Here is a 24,339-nt window from a genome sequence, read left to right as displayed (position 1 = left end):
ACCCCTGTCACTTAATTATAATATGCTATTAATTCATTTCTGCCTTTTAACATGGACCCTTTTTTATCAGGGACCACAGGTCAATCAATACCAATATTCTGTTTTGTGAAGGTGATCGTGGAGCCATAATTTACATCTCTCTAATATAATTAAAAGAACCTTTTCCCCTCTCCATATTGCTTTATAAACTCATAATTATCATGCCTTAGGCTTAGTGCTTTCTCTAATGCAATTTCACTGTGCAATCAAAAACATTAGTGTGCGAGTGAATTATGTGTATGTCCATAGGTGTAATACAAAATGTGCAATGCTTGGTGTGTTTTTTTCCACAGGTAACAGGCATCGACACAGATGAGCTGTGTGCCTGGAGAGCGGGCACATCGCATTTCTCGACATTTCAATTTCAGGAAGAAAGGGGCAGACAGTGCACACCAAATGGACCTTAAAATGGGTTAGGTTGACAGTGCAGACTGTGGATAGTGTCACCTACTCAACCCTATCCCAACACTATGCATTGATAATGGTAAGGGTACCCGACATGCTGCCAACCAAATGTGTTTTGTTTTTTTTACTCAAGGATGTGCTTGACTGGCCAACTCACCGAGATGCATTAGAAGGCATATGCAGTACTATAGGCACATGCATTAAATGTGCATGTGTTACTCAGAAGCATGTCAACCACACTCATAGAAAAAAAGGTTGTTTCCAAAAGGGTTCTGTCCCCATAGGAGAACCCTTTTTGGTTCCAATGTAGACCCCTCTGTATAAAGGGTTCTACCCAGAACCAAAAAGGTTCTAACTGCAACCAAAAAAATTTATTCAAAGGGTTCTCCTATGTGGACAGCAGAAGAACCCCAATACACTGATTACCAAAGGATCTGCCACAGGTAATAGAACTGCCACCACAAGCACCAAACAGGAGCAAGATTACTCCAAAAACGTTGAGAACGGTGTGCACCAATTTTGGGAGAATCGCTCATTACATACCATTGCAAAATGTTTTAAAGCATTCAAATAACTGAACAGTAAACACAGCCCTTAATAATCCTCACAGGGCAGTGGTCTAAGGCACTGCATTGCAGTGCTTGACGCGTCACTACAGACCCGGGTTTGATCCCAGGCTGTGTCACAGCCTGCTGTGACCGGGAGACTCATAAGGTGGCGCACAATTGGCCCAGCATCGTCTGGGTCAGGGGAGGGTTTGGCCAGCTTGGATTTCTTTGTCCCATCGGGCTCTAGCAACTCCTTGTAGCAGGCCGAGCCACTGTAAGCTGACTTCGGTTGTCAGCTGGATGGTGTTTCCTCCGACACATTGGTGCGGCTGGCTTCTGGATTAAGCAAATAGTGTGTCAAGAAGCAGTGCAGCTTGATTGGGTTGTCTTTTGGAGGACGCTTGGCTCTTGACCTTCGCCACTCCCGAGTCCATAGGGGAGTTGCAGCGATGGGACAAGACTAACTACCAATTGGGGAGAAAAATGGGTAAAAGTTTTTTTTTTAAATCCTCTCAACACTAACCTATCCCTCTGATGCCCTGCAGAACACTTTTTTGCCTTACTGGAGGGGAACATCCTATGGCTTATCCTACATTTATCATCAGGAGAAAAGTTGTCAGCAGTTCTATTCCAGGCTGCAGTGCGAGAGGGCCCTGAGCATGAATTATGGTAGGCCAAAAGTACATATTATGATAAAGTGGAATAATAGCATTTCACATTCATATGATATATTTCTACTTTCTGGTACAGACATTATTGGAGCAATCAATCAATGTAGGGAAATGAAAGATTACCTTTCTGCAGAAGTAGAAAATGTTAGTGGAAGTCTTATTTATATTTCCGTTCACCAGTTGTGAGCAATTTGAGTTGTAAGGATTTCGCTTACGGGTGACCTCAGCTTTTAGAGTTAAGGGCATGTAGAGTTTACCCAAGGAAATCAGAATGTATTATTTTGGTTTATAATTCAAACATTAATAAAACAATTTGGCCTGATCAATTCAACCAACCAAATTAAAGCTAAAATATTGTGCTGTGCCGCAGTCATTTTGATTTCATGCCACCCACGACATACACCCATATGTACATCATACCCCCATGGATGTTATGCTGTGTTCATAACCAAGTAGGATGGTGGTATTTGCCACGTACGACTGGAAAAAATCCACTTGAATGCCCTTCTAACTGGTAATTACTAGTGGGAAACTTTTCTATCATTCCTGAGCTCCAACTTCTCCCACATACTGACCTCTTAATAAGTCACACTATAATTATTATTTTTTAAACACTATCATTTGTTTACATGATAGCTGTACTTTTAGTTTATGTTTGACACAGCTTGTTGACCATTAGCCAATTGGCGTTTCTCAACGAGTTCAAAACATGTGAATGCATCCAACAGGTATTTATGACTTCACAACCGGTAATTACTAGCTCTAAATTTTTAAATCAATTAACAAAGTTCTGAATATTTTAATTATCTTGCTTGGATGTTGAGACTATGTTTTAGCGGAATGTATGTTGCAATTAAACAAGTTTATACAACGAGTGGGTCTAATCCTGAATGTTGATTGGTTAAGACCGCATTCCAGTCGGTGTCTATTCCACACGTTAACACCAGCTAACTATACCCTGTTCGATCTGACTGCGCAATCTACTGGCTCATCAGCACAGCCAGGAACTGTATAACCTCTATGGACAATTCCCTTGACCTCATGGCGAAGCATGGTGTTGGCAGCATCATGCTGTGGGGATGTTTTTCAGCGGCAGGGACTGGGAGACTAGTCAGGATCGAGGGAAAGATTAACAGAGCAATGTACAAAGAGATCCTTGATGAAAACCTGCTCAGGACCTCAGAGGTGTATATACACACATTTTGTTACGTTACAGCCTTATACTTTTATCTTTCTCATCAATCTACACAATAACCCATAATGACAAAGCAAAAACAGTTTTTTTGAAATTGTTGTAAATGTATTAAAAATAAAAAACAGAAATATTACTGTTAGATTCTGGGTTAAACTTGGAACATTGTTATACTCAGAAGTATACTATATAAAGAGTGAAATAGAGTGTTTTTTTAAACATCAGCAGGAGCCAGATGGCTGTTGTGGTGGAGATCTTTGGATTAGGCCTCAAGGGGGTTGAGGTCAGGTCATATTCCCTTAAGGGAGAAACAATGGTTGTTTTATTCTATGACTTCGTCTTCCTGTCGGACCATAAAAGATGTAAGGATTGTAGAGAAGGAGTAGTGTCTAAATTTGAGTATATATACTTGTGGTGGTAGAAACATGTGTGGTCAGATACAGCTGTACTGACCCTCTGGACAGAATAAACTTGGTTAAGCTTTCATAAATATCCGTTGAGTATTTTACTCTGAGAATTAGAACCTAACATGACATTTACATAAGTATTCAGACCCTTTACTCAGTACTTTGTTGAAGCACCTTTGTCAGCGATTACAGCCTCAAATCTTCTTGAATATGACACTACAAGCTTGGCACACCTGTATTTGGGGAGTTTTCCCATTCTTCTCTGGAGATCCTCTCAAGCTCTGTCAGGTTGGATGGGGAGTGTTGCTGCACAGCTATTTTCAGGTCTCTCAAGTCCAGGCTCTGGCTAGGCCACTCACGGACATTCAGAGACTTGTCCTGAAGCCATTCCTGTGTTGTCTTGGCTGTGTGTGTTAGGCGGAGCGACACAGGGGAACCCAAGAGCAGACTCAGACGAGGAAACAGGGATGAATGAACCAAGATATTTATTGTAACACAGGGAGATATGGAGTGCAGATCCGGGGAAGCTTGGATAAGTTGCAGAAAACCAGATGTGGAGACTGAGGTTGGAGTGAGCTGGGTAGAACCGGGTAAACAGGTCCGGAGGGGAATAAAAGGTAGTGGTGGTGAGCCAAATCCAGAACAGGGTAGTAGGGTGGTGAGATGTGGAACGGGAGACAGGAGCCAGAGAGATAAATGAGCAGAGATTATGATCTGGCAGAGTGGAAATGGCAGGACTGAGTATTTGTAGAGGTCTTGATTATGGAACGAGTTGCAGCTGGTAGGGATCTGCTCTGATTCCAGCACACCTGTCTCCAACCACACAATCACACAGAGAGAGAGGAGAGAGAGAGAGTGTACTGGGGGAGTAACTGCTGGTCAAGAAGACACTGGATGAACACAAGAGGGCGTAGCAGGAGCAGATTTGACAGTACACCCCCCCCCTGTCCGACAGCCAGGGAATCCTGGATGTATTCCTCCATAGCCTCTTGCTCATGCAAGAGAGGTTATACAACCTGCTACTAGGGAGAGGAGCTCCAGGCTGAAGCTTGATAGCACAGTCGTAAGGCCGATGAGGCGGCAGAGATGGGGTGTGGTGCTTACTGAATACAGGAGCTAGACCGTGATACTCTGGGGGAACAGAATACTGGACTGGGATGCAGACAAGGCAGGTGGAATGACAAAATGTACTCCAAGTAGTTACCCTCCCGGTGGACCAGTCAATCTGTGGGTTGTGTAGCTTTAACCATGGATGACCCAGAGCCAGGGGAGAGTAAGGACAGTTGATTATGTGGAAACTGATCTTTTCCTGGTGATTTCCAGAGAGACACAGGATAACAGGAACAGTTCTCTCAAAAACACGGAAGAGTAGCTTTCATTGAGGGCGTTGGCATCGAGAGGTGAATCGAGTGAAACAGTGTCCAGACCCAACTGGTTAATGACCCCTCGGTCCAGGAAGCTCTCGTCGGTGCCTGAATAGATGAGAGCAGACAGAGGAAAAGTCTGGCTCTGCCACACAATATTGGCCTCAAGCAGGGGTCTGGGAGATGATGGGCAGGCGATTTGGCTCAACAGTATTTCCCCCACTACTGCTGAGCTCCCTCTTTTGCTGGACACAGGGAACAAGTGACCAGATGACCATCCTGGCCACAATATAGACAGCTCCTAGTACTGATACGCAGCTGCCTCTGCTCTGGAGATAGACGGGTCCGGCCGAGCTGCATGAGTTCAGGATTAGAACATGCCTGGAGATGTGATGCAGTCAAAGAAGGAGAGCAAGGCATTGAAGCAGATGCAACCCTACCTACCCTCTCCCTCCAATGCTCATGGAGATGGTTGTCAATGCGGATAGTGAGGGAAATGAGTTTGTCAAGTCCATCAGGCTCTTCTCTGGACACCAACTCTTCTTTGAGGGTCTCAGTGAGTGCGTTCCGGAATGCTCCCTGAAGGGCCTCCTCATTCTCACATGCCATTTCAGCCACACTCTGGGAGCCTTGACGAAGGGACAGAAGTTGTTTAACGGCATCCTTTCCACAGACCGGATGAAGAAGCAGATAGGTGACTGTCTCTCCCACACCGCAGTGGCCCAGGACACCGGATGAGCACAAGAGGGAGTAGCAGGAGCAGATGTGACAGTGTGCTTAGGGTTGTTGTCTCATTGGAAGGTGAACCTTCGCCCCAGTCTGAGCACTCTCGAGCAGGTTTTCATCAAGGATTTCTTTGTACTTTCCTCTGTGCGGTCTTGTCTATCATAAATGTGTTTGACTGTTATTTTATAAAAGAATTACATACCACGTTCAATTATTACGCTATGAAATTAATCATATAACAATTAATTAAGTAGCAATCTGGGTACCACGGGAAACGGGAAAGTTATTTGACGAGTTACTATCTCCCGACTAAACTCTAAGGATATAATTATCTCTTACATCAGTCACAGTCAATTCATTAATTCTTATTTACCTTCAGTCTCATTCTGAATATCACAAAACTTTTGGATATCTGCACGAACCCTAGCCTGAATGATGAATCAGCGATACACAAATTGGCTTAATTATTTATTTACTAACTAACTAAATTATCACACAGAATTCCATAAACACACAAACAGGATAGCTTACACAATGCAATGAAAAGTCCCTAAAAAAAGTGGACTAAAAAGTGGAAAAGTAGACTAAACCAATATGATGACTTGTTACACAAAAGGGCGGATTCAAAAGAGAGAGAGAGACAAAGGACTTCCACTATCGCACATACAGCTGATAACTATGCTCATGGAAATGTGAATACTTTGCTCATGAACCGCCACTCATTCGAAAGAATTGCAATGCACATATTTACGTGGTCTCTCTGTTGAAAACACTCGATCCATCTACGGGGAGTAATTCGACAGAAAGTCTCTGGTTGTGTAAGTCTTTGGTTGTCCATCAGAGATCACCATGTCTTTTGTATTCGTAGCTTCTTGGTTTCGGAGTGTCTGAGAACGGATCTTCCAGAGGAAGTGTTCATTAGAATGGATCTTTCAACATACCACCTTGTGGTTCTCGGTCAAGTTTACTAAAGTACTTAAACAGCTGCAGACCGAATGTTACTGTGTAGTCTTCTTCGAGGGAGAGTTTGAGTTTCTAACCATGTCATACCTTTCAGCTCATGCTGTCAGTCCCGCTGGTCTAATGTAGAGCTAGAACCATTTTGCACGCCCGTAGCAACCCGGCAATGTACTGGTCTCTGGAGATTTACATTTCTTAACCCTTTGTAACGTATTCAGCTAGCGCTGCACGTAACTGGTCTATAGAGTTCTTCCGCCGGTTATTTTAAATACTTCTGGAAAAGGGTGTTCCATTAAATTTGGCATAATGTCTGTGGTTACTGACTGGATAAACTTACATGAAAAAAAAAATTCTCATTTAGAAGGCTAACATCACATTTCATCTTCTCACAAATAGTTTCATATTTAATACTACAAGTTCCACATTTGGATGTAAACCTGACAACTGAGTGGACCAACTGTAACCTGATCCTTCAGATCTTCACAGGACAGCTCCGTTCATCTTTCCCTCGATCCTGACTAGTTTCCCAGTCCCTGCCGCTGAAAAACATCCCCACAGCATGATGCTGCCACCACCATGATTCACAGCAGGGATGGTGCCAGGTTTCCTCCAGACGTGACACTTGACATTCAGACCAAAGAGTTCAATATTGGTTTCATCAAACCAGAGAATCTTGCTTCTCATGGTCTTAGTAAGGTGCCTTTTTGCAAACTCCAAGCGGGCTGTTGTGTGCCTTTTATTGGGGAGTGGCTTCCGTCTGGCCACACTACCATAAAAGGCATGATAGGTAGAGAACTGTAGAGATGGTTGACCTTCTGGAAGGTTCTTCCATCTCCACAATGGAATTCTAGAGCTCTGTCAGAGTGACCATTGGGTTCTTGGTCACCTCGCAGACTAAGGCTCTTCACCCCCGATTGCTCAGTTTGGCTTGGTGGCTCTAGGAGCTGGCCGCCCAGTACCCTTCTCCAGACACAATCCTATCTCGAACCTTTACGAACAATTGTTTTGACCTCATGGCTTGGTTTTTGCTCTGTCAACTGTGGGACCTTATATAGACAGGTGCGTGCCTTTCCAAATCATGTCCAATCAAGTTGTAGAAACATCTAAAGGATGGTCAATGGAAACAGGATGCACCTGAGCTCAATTTCGAGTCTCATAGCAAAGGGTCTGAATACTTATGTAAAAAAGGTATTTCTCCTCAGTGAATTTCATTTTAATGAATTAGCAAACATTTCTAAAACCCTGTTGTTTCGCTTTGTCATTATGGGGTAAAGTCAAGGGGTGTGAATACTTTCCGAAGGCACTGTGTGTATATATATATATATCATTGGAGGCTCCTCAGAGGAGGAAGGGGAGGACCATCCTCCTCAGCGAATTTCATTAATTTTTTAATGAATTTTGAGATAAAACTATACTAAATGTATTCACGTCACCAGATAATTTATTAAAACACACTGTTTTGCAATGAAGGTCTACAGTAGCCTCAACAGCACTAGGTTAGGGTAGCACCATGGTGTAGCCGGAGGACAGCTTCCATCCTCCTCTGGGTACATTGACTTCAATACAAAACCTAGGAGGTTCATGGTTCTCACCCCATTCCATAGACTTACACAGTAATTATGACAACTTCCAGAGGACGTCCTCCAACCTATCAGAGCTCTTGCATTATGAACTGACATGTTGTCTACCCAATCAAAGGATCAGATAATGAAAGTAGTATTGAAAGCATAAGATACAGCTAGCTAGCACTGCAGTGCATAAAATATGGGTGAGTAGTTGATTCAAAGAGAGAGAAAGACAATAGTTGAACAGTTAACAAATACATTTTTTCCAAAATGAAAGAGAAGTAGGAGAGTTAGAGAGAGTGTCATTTTCTTTCAATTTCACATACTTAGCTAGCAAATGCAGCTAGCTAGTTTAGCCTACTCAAACACCCTGCTCAGAGGGATGCTACATTAGCTAGCTGGCTATGACTATCCAACACAACACTGGAACTCTTCCAAGTCAAGGTAAGCTTTTGGTTTTACGAATGTATTGCCACCGGGGCTCACCGGTGTAAATGCTAAACTGCTAACTGACTAAACATTAATTTGTAACTGTTGGACTAATAACACCACAGATCAGCTAGATGCAGGCAGTAGTGTATTGAATGTCTCACTGTCTGTCACTTCAACATTTGCTCTCGACCTGTGTGCACCTACGTTGTAATCTTTCATTCATAGGCTAGGTTATAGCAACCTCATGATGGTTATAGGGAACATTTTTGTATCATGTAGTAGCCTAATCCTATCGATGTTACGCTGAACTGGGTGAATGGACTATGAATGACAGTCATCCAATATGCTGTAAAAGAAATAAGGCCAGACTCATGAAAAAAATAATTGTCCTCCCTCATCTTAAACAGCACTGACAGCCACTGATATATATATACAGTGGAAGTCGGAAGTTTACATATACCTTAGCCAAATACATTTAAACTCAGATTTTCACAATTCCTGACATTTAATCCTAATAAAAATTACCTGTCTTAGGTCAGTTAGGATCACCACTTTATTTTAAGAATGTGAAATGTCAGAATAATAGTAGAGAGAATGATTTATTTCAGCTTTTATTTCTTTCATCACATTCCCAATGGGTCAGAAGTTTACATACACTCAATTAGTATTTGGTAGCACTGCCTTTAAATTGTTTAATTTGGGTCAAACTTTTGAGGTAGCCTTCCACAAGCTTCCCACAATAAGTTGGGTGAATTTTGGCCCATTCCTCCTGTCAGAGCTGGTGTAACTGAGTCAGGTTTGTAGGCCTCCTTGCTCGCACATGCTTTTTCAGTTCTGCCCACAAATGTTCTATGGGATTGCGGTCAGGGCTTTGTGATGGCCACTCCAATACCTTGACTTTGTTGTCATTAAGCCGTTTTGTCACAACTTTGGAAGTATGCTTGGGGTCATTGTCCATTTGGAAGACCCATTTGCGACCAAGCTTCACCTTCCTGACGGATGTCTTGAGATGTTGCTTCAATATATCCACATAATTTTCCATCCCCGTGATGCCATCTATTTTGTGAAGTGCACCAGTCCCTCCTGCAGCCAAACACCCCCACAACAGTCCCTACACAGTCAACTTAGTGTATGTAAACTTCTGACTCACTGGAATTGTGATACAGTGAATTATAAGTGAATTAATCTGTCTGTAAACAATTGTTGGAAAAATTACTTGTGTCATACACAAAGTAGATGTCCTAACCGACTTGCCAAAACTATAGTTTGTTAACAAGAAATTTGTGGAGTGGTTGAAAAACGAGTTTTAATGACTCCAACCTAAGTGTACGTAAACTTCCGACTTCAACTGTATATATATATATATATAAACTCAGCAAAAAAATAAAATGTCCCTTTTTCAGTCTTTCAAAGATCATTCGTAAAAATCCAAATAACTTCACTAATCTTCATTGTAAAGGGTTTAAACACTGTTTCCCATGCTTGTGCAATGAACAGTAAACAATTAATGAACATGCACCTGTAGAATGGTCGTTAAGACACTAACAGCTTACAGACGGTAGGCAATTACACAGTTATGAAAACTTAGGACACTAAAGAGGACTTTCTACTGACTCTGAAAGATGCCCAGGGTCCCTGCTCATCTACGTGAACGTGCCTTAGACATGCTGCAAGGAGGCATGAGGACTGCAGATGTGGCCAGGGCAATAAATTGCAATGTCCGTACTGTGAGACACCTAAGACAGCGCTACAGGGAGACAGGACTGACAGCTGATCGTCCTCGCAGTGGCAGACCACGTGTAACAACACCTGCACAGGATCGGTAAATCCGAACATCACACCTGTGGGACAGGTACAGGATGGCAACAACAATTGCCCGAGTTACACCAGGAACGCACAATCCCTCCATCAGTGCTCAGACTGTCCGCAATAGGCTGAGAGAGGCTGAACTGAGGGCTTGTAGGCCTGTTGGAAGGAAGGTCCTCACCAGTCATCACCGGCAACAACGTCGCAGCAAAGCAATGGGTGGCTACTTTGAAGAATCTCAAATATTAAATATATTTACATTTGTTTAACACTTTTTTGATTACTACACGATTCCATATGTGTTATTTCATAGTTTTGATGTCTTCACTATTATTCTACAATGTAGGAAATAATACAAAATAAAGAAAAACCCTTGAATGAGTAGGTGTGTTCAAACCTTTGACTGGTACTGTATCTACTGCTGTACATATTCTTAGTATATATTTTCCTTATATAGACGCATAGATTGCTTTTAGATTACTGATAGTGTTATTTGGATTGTTGGATTCGTTCTGACATTATTTTTTGTTTCTACTGAAAAAGAATGCCGGACTTGTTTGACACTTTTCTGCACTGTTAGGAACTAGTAAGACAAGCATTTCGCTGCACCTGCAATAACATCTGCTAAACTGTTTATGCAACAGAAACTTTGATTTGATACGTATCACTCATGATGTGTACTGTATCCGTGTCCATTGTGTGCTGTTTCCAGATCAGATAAATAGGCTTCAGCTGTTTTTCATTGCTTGTGCAATGCTGCCATCTTTTGAAGAGTAATGACATTGCTTATCTGAGTTTAATTTTCTCTTTCTGAGTCCCGGTTTCCTTTTGATTTCATCTTATTCCTAATGGTCTAAAACCTTTTGGGAAATGTTTGTTTCCATGCAAATGATACAGACCTGCCAAGGTTGACCCCAAAGATATGAAAAACTGCACATAGAAATATCACTGTAACTTCGCATTCTTTTGTTTTTCTTTCTGTTCAATGGTCATTTCAATAATTGATATATACCCATTGCTTTTTTAATAGAATTTAAATGCCCCATTATCTTAGTACGAGCTGTACATTTTTTTTATTTGACCTTTTTCTAACTAGGCAAGTCTAGAGCGCTGCCTTGCCCCATCATAACCCCAACTATAGGCAGAGTTGGGTAGGTTACTTTCTAAATGTAATCCGTTACAGTTACCGGTCCAAAATTGTAATCAGTAACGTAACTTTTGGATTACCCAAACTCAGTAACGTAATCTGATTACATTCAGTTACTTTTAGCTTATTTTCCCCTTAAGAGGCATAAGAAGAAGACAAAAAGATACAGTACCTGTCAAAAGTTTGTACACACCTACTCATTCAAGGGTTTTTCTTTATTTTAACTATATTCTACATTGTGAAGCCATCAAAACTATGAAATAACACATTTGGAATCATGTAGTAAGCAAAGAAAGTGTTAAACAAATCCAAATACATTTTATATTTGAAATTCTTCAAAGTAGCCACCCTTTGACTTGATGGCAGCTTTGCACACTCTTTGCATTCTCTCTACCAGCTTCATGAGGTAGTCACCTGGAATGCATTTCAATGAACAGGTGTGCCTTGTTAAAAGTTAATTTGTGGAACTTCTTTCCTTTTTAATGCGTTTGAGCCAATACGTTGTGTTGTGAAATCCATATTATGGCAAGAACAGCTCAAATAAGCAAAGAGAAATGACAGTCCATCATTATTTTAAGACATGAAGGTCAGTCAATGCGGAAAATTAAAACATGTCAGTCAATCCGGATAATTTCAGTCGCAAAAACCATCAAGCGCTATGATGAAACTGGCTCTCATGAGGACCGCTACAGGAAAGGAAGACCTAGAGTTACCTCTGCTGTAGAGGATAAGTTCATTAGAGTTACCAGCCTCAGAAATGGCAGACCAAGTAAAAGACACATCTCAACATCAACTGTTCAGAGGAGACTTTGTGAATCAGGCCTTCATGGTCGAATTGCTGCAAAGAAACCTCTATTAAAGGACACCAATAATAAAAAGAGACTTGCTTGGGCCAAGAAACACGAGCAATGGACATTAGACCAGTGGAAATCTGTCCTTTAGTCTGATGAGTCCAAATTTGAGATTTTTGGTTCGGAGATGCGGAGTAGGTGAACGGATGATCTCTGCATGTGTAGTTCACACCGTGAAGCATGAAGGAGGCGGTATGATGGTGTGAGGGTGCTTTGCTGGTGACACGGTCAGTGATTTATTTAAAATTCAAGGCACACTTAACCAGCATTGCTACCACAGTATTCTGCAGTGATACGCCATCTCATCTGGTTTGCACTTAGTGGGAATAAAATGTGTTTTCCAACAGGACAATGACCCAACACACCTCCAGGCTGTGTAAGGGCTATTTGACCAAGAAGGAGAGTGATGGAGTGCTGCATCAGATGACCTGGCCTCCACAATCACCCGACTTCAACCCAATTGAGATGGTTTGGGATGGGTTGGACCGCAGAATGAAGGAAAAGCAGCCAACAAGTTCTCAGCATATGTGGGAACTCCTTCAAGACTGTTGGAAAAGCATTCCAGGTGAAGCTGGTTGGGAGAATGCCAAGAGTGTGCATAGCTGTCATCAAGGCAAAGGGTGGCTACTATGAAGAATCTAAAATATATTTAGATTTGTTTAACACTTTTTTGGTTACTACATGATTCCATGTGTTATTTCATGGTTTTGATGTCTTCACTATTATTCTACAATGTAGAAAATAATACAAACATTTTAAAAAACCTGGAATGAGTAGTTTCGTCCAAACTTTTCACTGGTAGTGTATATCATTTATAAGTCAAAAAATTTATGTAGCAACTACAGATTGACCCTTTAAGTCTATCAAAAGTGTGCGAGTTTGAGCATGTGTCCAATAGGCCTATGGATTTTTTTTAAATTAGATTGAGCAATAAAAGCCTCACATTTATTCCATAGGATCCGCACAGCTTAAATTGAGAAAACAGAGAAGTGTCAAAGATGTAATTCGTGTAATTCGTTACTCCCCAACCCTGACTATAGGGTGTATTACTCCATTGTTTATAGTTTGAGTTTTTGTAAACACATACTCAGGATTGTGTCTTTAAGACTAATCATGGATTCATCTATACATCATTTGCATTAATGGTGATGCTGCAGTCATGTCCAACTCCATCTATGGCAATGTCAGTTTTAAAGTTACAATAGACATGTATCTGTAGTATCCCATGTGATATACAGATAATGAGGTTGCACGCATAGTAGCTCAATTACTTTTCCTCTTATGCTCTGCTCATATACATACATCAAATACATTTGGGGCAATTATTTGATGATGTGACAATGCTTCTTTCGTGTGTGATTCCAATGTAAACCACTAGAGGGTGGAAACTAAACCACCAAACCCACAAGATTGCTTGTGGTGGTCACTGCAATAATGTATCAGCAAAATAAACTAGGTTCGTGGTTAACCAGGAAAGCAAGTTGTGTTTTTAAAGGTACAATTGAGTCAATAACAGCATCAATAATAGAACTGTGACTGAATTTCAGCAATGAATTTGTCATGGTCATTTTCCTTGACGATAATTAACTGCACACAAACGATCACTAGATGGCAGCAAGTCCATTTATTTTACTCCAATAGTCGATTTCCATTTTGTGTCTACTGTATGACCTAAAATGGGGAAAAGATGGAGTGAGAACTGAAGAATGGCATGTGATGAATGCATTAGATGAGCATACTTTATGTCAGCGCAGACATACAATAGGAAATGCCAAGGCCTCCACAATACCTGCACGTTGACTGTAATTTAAGTGCACAGGCCCTATGCAGTCAGTGTATGGGCAGGAACAACATTTTGCTACAGGGAATTGTTACAGTATTTATCATGCTTGACTAGATATCCCTCTTCAGTCATAATTAGTCATAGTTTAGTCAATATTCAGCCATTTAGCTGGTAGAATATCTTTAAAATACAATATTTTGTAAACACGCCCAGATCTGTTTGACCTGTTTCTATGATAGTCTCCACCCCCTCCAGGTGTGGCTTATTTTCCCCAGTGTATTTATCCCTGTGTTTCCTGTCTCTCTGTGCCAGTTCGTCTTGTATGTTTAGTCAAGTCAACCAGTGTGTTTATCCCGTACTCCTTTTGCTATTCTCCTTTTTATAGTCCTCCCGGTTTTGACCTTTGCCTGTTTCTGGACTCTGTACCCGCCATTCTGCCTGCCTTGACCACGTGCCTGTCAGAGGTATTCGTTTTCAGAAGACTTGGAAAATCTATAAGCAGTGTTCACAATCTACATTTTAAGACAACATGATAGTTATCTTGTGTGATCAAAATATTTACAAGCAGTCATCTTTTGACAAGTTGCCCTGGATTTAAACCCCTAACATTCTATTACTCCAACACATACTTCATTGTTTTCCTTCCATGAGACAAATTGACTATTGTTATCCATTAAATATCAATTTAATATCAATTTAAGCAGCTCATCATGTCAATTTCTGTGCTCGCTGGAGTTAACGTATTCACAATGTAAAGGTTACCTTACTGGATTAGAAGGCAGCAGAGAATGCACCATTCTGGAGGTGCTATGACAATAATGCATGCCAGAGTTGATGCACTAAACTAGGATATGATGCCTGCCTTGGCCAATCAAGTTTATGTATAAGTTACATTTAAGTCATTTAGCAGACGCTCTTATCCAGAGCGACTTACAAATTGGTGCATTCACCTTATGATATCCAGTGGAACAACCACTTTACAATAGTACATCGATATCTTTTTTTATTTTATTTATTTATTTATATTTTTTTTTGGGGGGGGGGGGTGGGTTAGAAGGATTACTTTATCCTATCCCAGGTATTCCTTAAAGAGGTGGGGTTTCAGGTGTCTCCGGAAGGTGCTGATTGACTCTGCTGTCCTGGCGTCGTGAGGGAGCTTATTACACCATTGGGGTGCCAGAGCAGCGAACAGTTTTGACTGGGCTGTGTGAGAACTGTGCTTCCGCAGAGGTAGGGGGCCAGCAGGCCAGAGGTGGATGAACGCAGTGCCCTTGTTTGGGTGTAGGGACTGATCAGAGCCTGAAGGTACGGAGGTGCCGTTCCCCTCACAGCTCCGTAGGCAAGCACCATGGTCTTGTAGCAGATGCGAGCTTCAACTGGAAGCCAGTGGAGTGTGCGGAGGAGCGGGGTGACGTGAGAGAACTTGGGAAGGTTGAACACCAGACGGACTGCGGCGTTCTGGATGAGTTGTAGGGGTTTAATGGCACAGGCAGGGAGCCCAGCCAACAGCGAGTTGCAGTAATCCAGACAGGAGATGACAAGTGCCTGGATTAGGACCTGCGCCGCTTCCTGTGTAGAGCATGAACCTACAGGATCGGGTCACCACCTTCATGTTAGCGGCGAACGACAGGGTGTTGTCCGGGGTCACGCCAAGGCTCTTAGCACTCTGGGAGGAGGACACAATGGAGTTGTCAACCGTGATGGCGAAATCATGGAACGGGCAGTCCTTCCCCGGGAGGAAGAGCAGCTCCGTCTTGCCGAGGTTCAGCTTGAGGTGGTGATCCGTCATCCACACTGATATGTCTGCCAGATATGCAGAGATGCGATTTGCCACCTGGTTATCAGAAGGGGGAAAGGAGAAGAGTAATTGTGTGTCGTCTGCGTAGCAATGATAAGAGAGACCATGTGAGGATATGACAGAGCCAAGTGACTTGGTGTATAGCGAGAATAGGAGAGGGCCTAGAACTGAGCCCTGGGGGACACCAGTGGTGAGAGCACATGGTGCGGAGACGGATTCTCGCCACGCCACCTGGTAGGAGCGACCTGTCAGGTAGGACGCAATCCAAGAGTGAGCCGCGCCGGAGATGCCCAACTCGGAGAGGGTGGAGAGGAGGATCTGATGGTTCACAGTATCAAAGGCAGCAGATAGGTCTAGAAGGATGAGAGCAGAGGAGAGAGAGTTAGCTTTAGCAGTGCGGAGAGCCTCCGTGACACAGAGAAGAGCAGTCGCAGTTGAATGACCAGTCTTGAAACCTGACTGATTTGGATCGAGAAGGTCATTCTGAGAGAGATAGCAAGAGAGCTGGCCAAGGACGGCACGCTCAAGAGTTTTGGAGAGAAAAGAAAGAAGGGATACTGGTCTGTAGTTGTTGACATCGGAGGGATCGAGTGTAGGATTTTTGAGAAGGGGTGCAACTCTCGCTCTCTTGAAGACGGAAGGGACGTAGCCAGCGGTCAAGGATGAGTTGCATGTGGATCGTAGGCCTATGTGCATAATACAAATAGGCTGCCAGATGCTGTATTTGTAGTCATTTGTTTGTCGACAATTGTATTGTCATAGCAGTCTAGGAGTGCATTGGTCACCAGTTCCCCTCTAATTTAGGACTTTCATCAACCCTGATATAGCACTTTACATGCAGTGTTCTTGAAATAAGGACGCTGTCTACTTGTCCCTGACTGGAGTCAGAACACAACCTTTCTTCAATTGTGTTTTACCCCATGGAAAAAAGGTTTACTTCATAAATACTGCACTGCATGTTTGATTGAATTGTGCCCCTGGTCTTGTTTCTAATGAATTATACAAGGGAGCATCTCCAAAATCTCTCATCCACTCCAGCCTGCTGCTGCTTCAGACCCACAGTATGAACACCAACTGGAAATGCACTGGGTTGGGGTTTCAAACATTGAACACATGCCCCAAAACTACAGTACCAGTCAACAGTTTGGACACACCTACTCACTCAAGGGTTTTTATTTTTACTATTTTCTACATTGCAGAGTAATAGTGAAGCCATCAAAACTATGAAATAACACATGGAATCACGCAGAAAACAAAAAAGTGTTAACAAATCAAAATATATGTTATATTTGAGATTCTTCAAAGTACACACACTTTGCATTCTCTCAACCAGCTTCAATAGGTAGTCACCTGGAATGCATTTCAATTAACAGGAATGTCTTTCCTTCTTAAAGCGTTTGAGCCAATCAATTGTGTTGCGACAAGGTAGAGGTGGTATACAGAAGATAGACGTATTTGGTAAAAGACCACGTCCACATTATGGCAAGAACAGCTCAAATGAGCAAAGAGAAACAACAGTCCATCATTTAAGACATGAAATTCAGTCAATGCGAAAAAAATAAAAGAACTTCAAACGTTTCTTTAACCTGTTATGGCTAGGGGGCAGTATTTTCACGGCTGGATAAAAAATGTACCCGATTTAATCTGGTTACTACTCCTGCCCAGTAACTAGAATATGCATATAATTATTGGCTTTGGATAGAAAACACTCCAAAGTTTCTAAAACTGTTTGAATGGTGTCTGTGAGTATAACAGAACTCAAATGGCAGGTCAAAACCTGAGAGATTCCTTTACAGGAAGTGGCCTGTCTGACCATTTCTTGAACTTCTTTGCCATCTCTATCTTTTAGAAAGGATCTCTGCTCTAACGTGACACTTCCTACGTCTTCCATGGGCGCTCAGAGCCCGGGAAAAACCTGAATGTCGTCATCCCAGCCCCAGGCTGAAACACATTATCGCCTTTCTCAAGTGGCAGATCAAGGGACTGTGGGCTTAGGCGCGTGCCCTGGCCGCCCCCATCTTTGTGATTTTTCCTCTGTTTGCCGAAAAGGAGATTCCCGGTCGGAATATTATCGCTTTTTTACGAGAAAAATTGCATAAAAATTGATTTTAAACAGCGGTTGACATGCTTCGAAGTACGGTAATGGAATATTTAGATTTTTTTGGTCACGATATTGCACCATGCGCGCGACCCTGATTTACCATTTCGGATAGTGTCTGGGACGCACGAACAAAACGCCGCTATTCGGATATTACGATGGATTATTTTGGACCCATCCAACATTTGTTATTGAAGTAGCAGTCCTGGGAGTGCATTCTGACGAAGACAACAAAAGTTAATCAAACTTTTGTAATAGTAAATCTGATTTTGGTGAAGGCTAAACTTGCCGGGTGTCTAAATAGCTAGCCCGTGATGGCTGGGCTATGTACTTAGAATATTGCAAAATGTGCTTTCACCAAAAAGCTATTTTAAAATCGGACATATCGAGTGCATAGAGGAGTTCTGTATCTATAATTCTTAAAATAATTGTTATGCTTTTTGTGAACGTTTATCGTGAGTAATTTAGTAAATTGTTAGCAAATTCCCCGGAAGTTTGCGGGGGGTATGCTAATTCTGAACGTCACATGCTAATGTAAAAAGCTGTTTTTTGATATAAATATGAACTTGATTGAACAAAACATGCATGTATTGTATAACATATTGTCCTAGGTGTGTCATCTGATGAAGATCATCAAAGGTTAGTGCTGCATTTAGCCGTCTTCTGGGTTTTTGTGACATTATATGCTAGCTTGAAAAATGGGTGTCTGATTATTTCTGGCTTGGTACTCTGCTGACATAATCTAATGTTTTGCTTTCGCTGTAAAGCCTTTTTGAAATCGGACAGTGTGGTTAGATAAAGGAGAGTCTTGTCTTTAAAATGCTGTGAAATAGTCATATGTTTGAGAAATTGAAGTTTTTGTATTTTTGAGGAATTTGTAATTCGCGCCACGCCTATCATTGGATATTGGAGCAGGTGTTCCGCTAGCGGAACGTCTAGATGTAAGAGGTTAAGTGCAGTCGCAAAAACCATGAAGGCTATGATGAAATTGGCTCTCATGAGGACCACCACAGGAAAGGAAGACCCAGAGTTAACTCTGCTGTAGAGGATACGTTAATTTGAGTAACAAGCCTCAGAAATTGCAGCCCAAATAAATGCTTCACGGAGTTCAAGAAACAGACATCTCAACATCAACTGTTCAGAGGAGACTGCATGAATCAGGCCTTCATGGTCGAATTGCTGCAAAGAAACCACTACTAAAGGACACCAATAATAAGAAGAGACTTGCTTGGGCCAGCAAACACAAGCAATGGACATTAGACCAGTGGAAATCTGTCCTTTGATCTGATGAGTCCAAATGTGAGATTTTTGGTTCTAACTGCCATGTCTTTGTGAGATGCACCGTAAGTGAACGGATGATCTCTGCATGTGTGGTTCCCACCATGAAGCATGGAGGAGGTGTTGTGATGGTGTGGGGGTGCTTTGCTGGTGACACTGTCAGTGATTTACTTAGAATTTAAGGCACACTTAACCAGCATGGCTACCACAGCATTCTGCAGTGATACGCCATCCCATCTGTTTTGCACTTAGTGGGAATATAGCTTGTTTTTCAACAGCACAATGACCCAACACACCCTAACCCTAAGGGCTATTTGACCAAGAAGGAGAGTGATGGAGTGCTGCATCAGATGACCTGGACTCCACAATCACCCGACCTCAACCCAATTGAGATGGTTTGGGATGAGTTGGACTGCAGAATGAAGGAAAAGCAGCCAACAAGTGCTCAGCATATGTGGGAACTCCATCAAGACTGTTGGAAAAGCATTCCAGGTGAAGCTGGTTGAGAGAATACCAAGAGTGTGCATAGCTGTCATCAAGGCAAAGGGTGGCTGCTTTGAAGAATCTAAAATATATTTTGATATGTTTAACACTTTTTTGGTTACTACATGATTCCATATGTGTTACTTCATGGTTTTGATGTCTTCACTATTATTCTACAATGTGAAAAGTAGTAAAAATAAAGAAAAACCCATGAGTAGGTATGTCCAAACTTTTGACTGGTACTGTATATGGAGACCCGGGTGAGTGACAAATCCTACAGTATCTGCATTTTAAGAGGGTTGGCGTTCCAGCACCCAGCCCTTGCTCAATTGTGTATGTGAGACAGCCTCTGACATTTCTCCAAATCAATCTGCCACAGTTTTATCAGCACTTGGCTGATCCCAGACAAGGTGCACACAACATTCCAACATGATTGGGTGAATGAATACAGGAGGCAGGGGACTGGAAAGCATGTGGCAAACCTGGCTGCCGGAAGCAAATCGAATGCCATGTTGAATTTGTTACCCCCTCTTTGTTATCTCACTGTCTGGAAGCGAGTCAGGAGAAGAGGGAGGTATGCTGAGTCAACTGGGACACAGTTGTCATAGAGTCAAATAAAGCAATGAGAACTTAACTGTTCTCCACCTAGTTTTCTAAGAAGAGCTGAAATATCATTAAATAGGCTACTGTATACCAAAGTAGTATACAGTATCACTCAAATTTGTCAGAGTTATATTCAAACCAAATATATCATTCAATAACATACATAACTGTCAAGGTTATATTTGGTTTAGTCTCAGAACCGTCCTGCTCACTGTTATCCTGACTAAATAAAACACATTTGTTTTTCCTGTTCCTTATCAAATATGTCATACCAGTGGGATTTGTATTTGCATATGTAATGTGGCATGAAATTCACACTGCACAAAAGTATTACAGCATGCTCTCAGTGACAGGTTAAACTTGGTCCTCGCTATTTTCATATGTACCCTCTTTTTACTATCATGCCAACACAAACTATGTGTTGAGATGCTGGTCCGGAAATGTTTATTTCAGTACATTCCAGCAACTTTGGTGGACCTGTAACCAGGCCATCTCAGAACAACTTGGTTGAATTCAGGTAAGTAGTGTGAAAATGCCTTTTGTGAAGTCATTCAACCATGAATTGGTCCATATTCCGAAAAAACATGTAGAACCACAATCCATCACCACAACACTATGAAGAAATGAAATGGACCAAATTAAGGCAGGTGAGAAAGAAACACCACACAACAAGTGTATGGATTTGTCAAATAGAGAATAAAGATGTGAACGTGAATGAGACTTCAATTGGCATTCTTCCACCAATACAGAAAAAGCACTCCAAAAAATGATGCCCACGTTTATTGCTTTGAAAAATAGTAAAATGGGCATGATTGAAATGTCTGGTATACTCGGTAAGATGCTTCATAGCAACAGCAAGAGACAAATAAGTAATGCCGACAAGTAAAATGGAGATATTCAAGTAATTTCACAGTTGGCTACCCCACTGTCTCTCTCTACTGTTTCCATTTAAAAATGTTTAAGTCAAATTCAAAACATGCTGGCTGGGTGGAAGCGAGTGTGAGCAAAGTTTTTAAACTGGGACACAATCATCTCTCTCATTCTATCTATTCATATTTTGGAAAGCAATGCCAACATCTGAGATGGGTGCCTGACTAAAGCATTCATGCTGATTTATTGTATGATGTTATTTACCATTGGTCATTGCTAATATTTAAATTAGGAAAGCACACTATAGCCATGCATGGGCTAAGACTCGGCAATATAGAGTTGATTCAAAAACAACTTATGTAATGTCAATACTATTTTCCAATTCCCTTACGGATGAGAACCAATGATGTGGTACCAAAACCTAAATACTGTATGGCATTTTCAAAGACCCCATAAACGAACAATAGGACAATAAAATAATATTTTCTTCTATGTCTGGCTTAAAGCTTATCCTAATTTTACCCCATCATGCTTACATCTAAATGTGTCTTTGTGCACCACACCTGGTCAGTGTTGTTCCATCCACATGCCCTTGTTCACTTCTCTTCGTGGATGTGATAGTACTGTATTTGTGAGACAAATGGCTGCTGGAACTCAACATGGAGTTTTTCCTATACCTATCATGTATAATGTCAGATCTGTGAGGGGGAGTAAACAAGGACAAAGCGGCGAGACATTTTTTGTGGCAATAGAGAGTATGACACAGGATGCATATCAGTTCCAAGTGTATGGGTTCAGTTTCTCATTTCACAGCACACTTTACATGAGTGTGCTGCCAAGTGAAGTTGTCAACTGTCCAGCTTTTACTGACCGCAAAAGGACAATTATCTTACTTACCCAAAGTGCAGCTATTCCTGGAATCTGATCATCCCAGTACGTGTATTGAAGCCAGATCTGTGACTACAGAAGCCCAGGGAGATGACCTGGCCTCTGTGAGCACCAACTCCTGCAATAATATTAAAAAGTACCATTTTATTTGGCTGTGAAATGGTTTGAATATCACCAGGAGGTTAAAATACAGCTATGAAGATTTTTCTAAACAAAAAGTCAAGGCAAAATTACATGAATCCACCATGTATAAAGCAGTAATTCTGTGCAACGAAAATCTAAAAATTATACAGTGTGAAGGCAATAGCACACAATCATTTGGAAGACAAGGCACACTCAAATGTTCCGATATTGAGAACTTGTAGGATAGAACGGTGTGCAACATTTGATTCAATGAACATGGTGCTGTTCTGAACGACCAAGACAATATACAATATGGATTTCAATAAATAACAAATAAAGATTAAAGATGCAGTCCGGGATCTTAAGCACTTACAATTTAGCAACATATTGTACAAAATGAATGATGCAGTACACAATTGTGCAGTTTTCAGGCACTGATCAGTCCACAAACAATCTGCGGTGGTGAGTACACAAAGTTAAACATTAAACAAATTTCCAATAAATAATGGTAACTTTTTTTATACTCTCATCACCTTTAAAATGTGGTTCATGTCTAGCGGAATGTGCTTGAAATCGCTAGGAACGTAAACAAACACTGGCAAACATTTTTGGGCGCCAAATGAGGAGAAAACAATAATGGATTGAAATATACTTGAGCATCGGTCTGCCACATCCTGCAGGTTACTAAATACATTGAGTGTTATGCACATTAATTCTGACCATGTGTTCATGGAATTGTTCCATTTCATAATTTTATTGTGGTGGCATTTGCGAACAGAGGAAAGAATTTGTTAGTTACTATTGCCAGTACAATCAAGGGGCCTTAGCTTCTTATGGGCAGGTAACATCCAGTGAAATTGCAGAGCGCGAAATTCAAACTGCAGAATGTGTGCGATTATTACATTTACATTTGAGTCATTTAGCAGATGCTCTTATCCAGAGTGACTTACAGTAGTGAATGCATACATTTCATACATTTTTTTCCCGTACTGATCCCCACAACCCTGGCGTTGCAAACTCCATGCTCTACCAACTGAGCCACACGGGACCCTGATTATCTGAGGACAGCGCCCCGCATACAAAACCATGAAAAACATATTTCAACCAGACAGGTGCGACACGAAAGTCAGAAATAGCGATATAAAAAATGCCTTACCTTTGATGATCTTCTTCTGTTGGCACTCCAAAAGGTCCCAGTTACATCACAAATGGTCCTTTTGTTCGATAATGTCCTTTATATCCATAAAAACTCAGTTTAGCTGTCGCGCTTCAGTCAATAATCCACCCAGTTTCCCTCCATCAAAATGCATACAAAATGAATCCCAAACATGACTAATAATCTTTTCTAAACAAGTCAAACAACGTTTATAATCAAACCTTAATAAACCTTAATAAGACCTAAATAAAAGATACAATTTAAGACGGAGAATCGTTATTGTCTTTACCGGAGAAAAATACCAAAGAACGCGTTCTCATTCACATGCTTGGAAACACTACAGCCAAAATGGGAGCCACCTAGAAAAACAAACATTTCTGGCTCATTTTTCTAAAAACCAGCCTGAAACTCTTTCTAAAGACTGTTGACATCTAGTGGAAGCCCTAGGAACTGCAATCTGGGAGGACTTCGCCTTATAATAAAAGTGACAGCCATTGAAAATAGTGGTAGGCTGAATTGTTTTTATTTTTGGGATGGATTGCCCTCGGGGTTTTGCCTGCCATATCAGTTCTGTTATACTCACAGACATTATTCTAACAATTTTAGAAACTTTAGAGTATTCTCTACCCAAATCTACCAATTATATGCATATCCTAGCTTCCGGGCCTGAGTAACAGGCAGTTTACTTTGGGAACGCTTTTCATCCAGACGTGAAAATACTGCCCAAGAGAGGTTAGCCTATATATTATGTTCGGAGGTAAGTTGGCTCTGGCAGCCAAAACAGTAATTTAGTAATTTTATCTTTTGTTTTTGGAAAATTATTTCTCGATGAAATGAAAGTAACGTTCCAAATGTTTCCAAAACTGTATTGCAAGCGAGGATTATTAATCGGCACACATTGTCCACGCTGTCGTCAATGCTTCCTATGAAAACACAAGAGGACCCCTTTTGGGTGAAGGAGAGCTAGGCCTACATGTCAATAGTAGGGCACTTGGCCTCGGCTATGAAGTGGCTTAATCTCTTCCCCTCCATCTTCAGGGCAGATGAAAACAACATGTTCAATCCCTACCTGGAATTCCTTACACCTGTCCCGTTCCGTCCCGTCCTTCCCGTCAGTGCAAATGAAGGAATTCAAGGAGAAAAGGA

Source organism: Salmo salar, chromosome 04 (assembly GCF_965601325.2).
Source record: "Salmo salar chromosome 04, fSalSal1, whole genome shotgun sequence".
In the NCBI taxonomy this organism is placed as follows: Eukaryota; Metazoa; Chordata; class Actinopteri; order Salmoniformes; family Salmonidae; genus Salmo; species Salmo salar.
Note: the sequence above shows the minus strand (reverse complement) of the source record.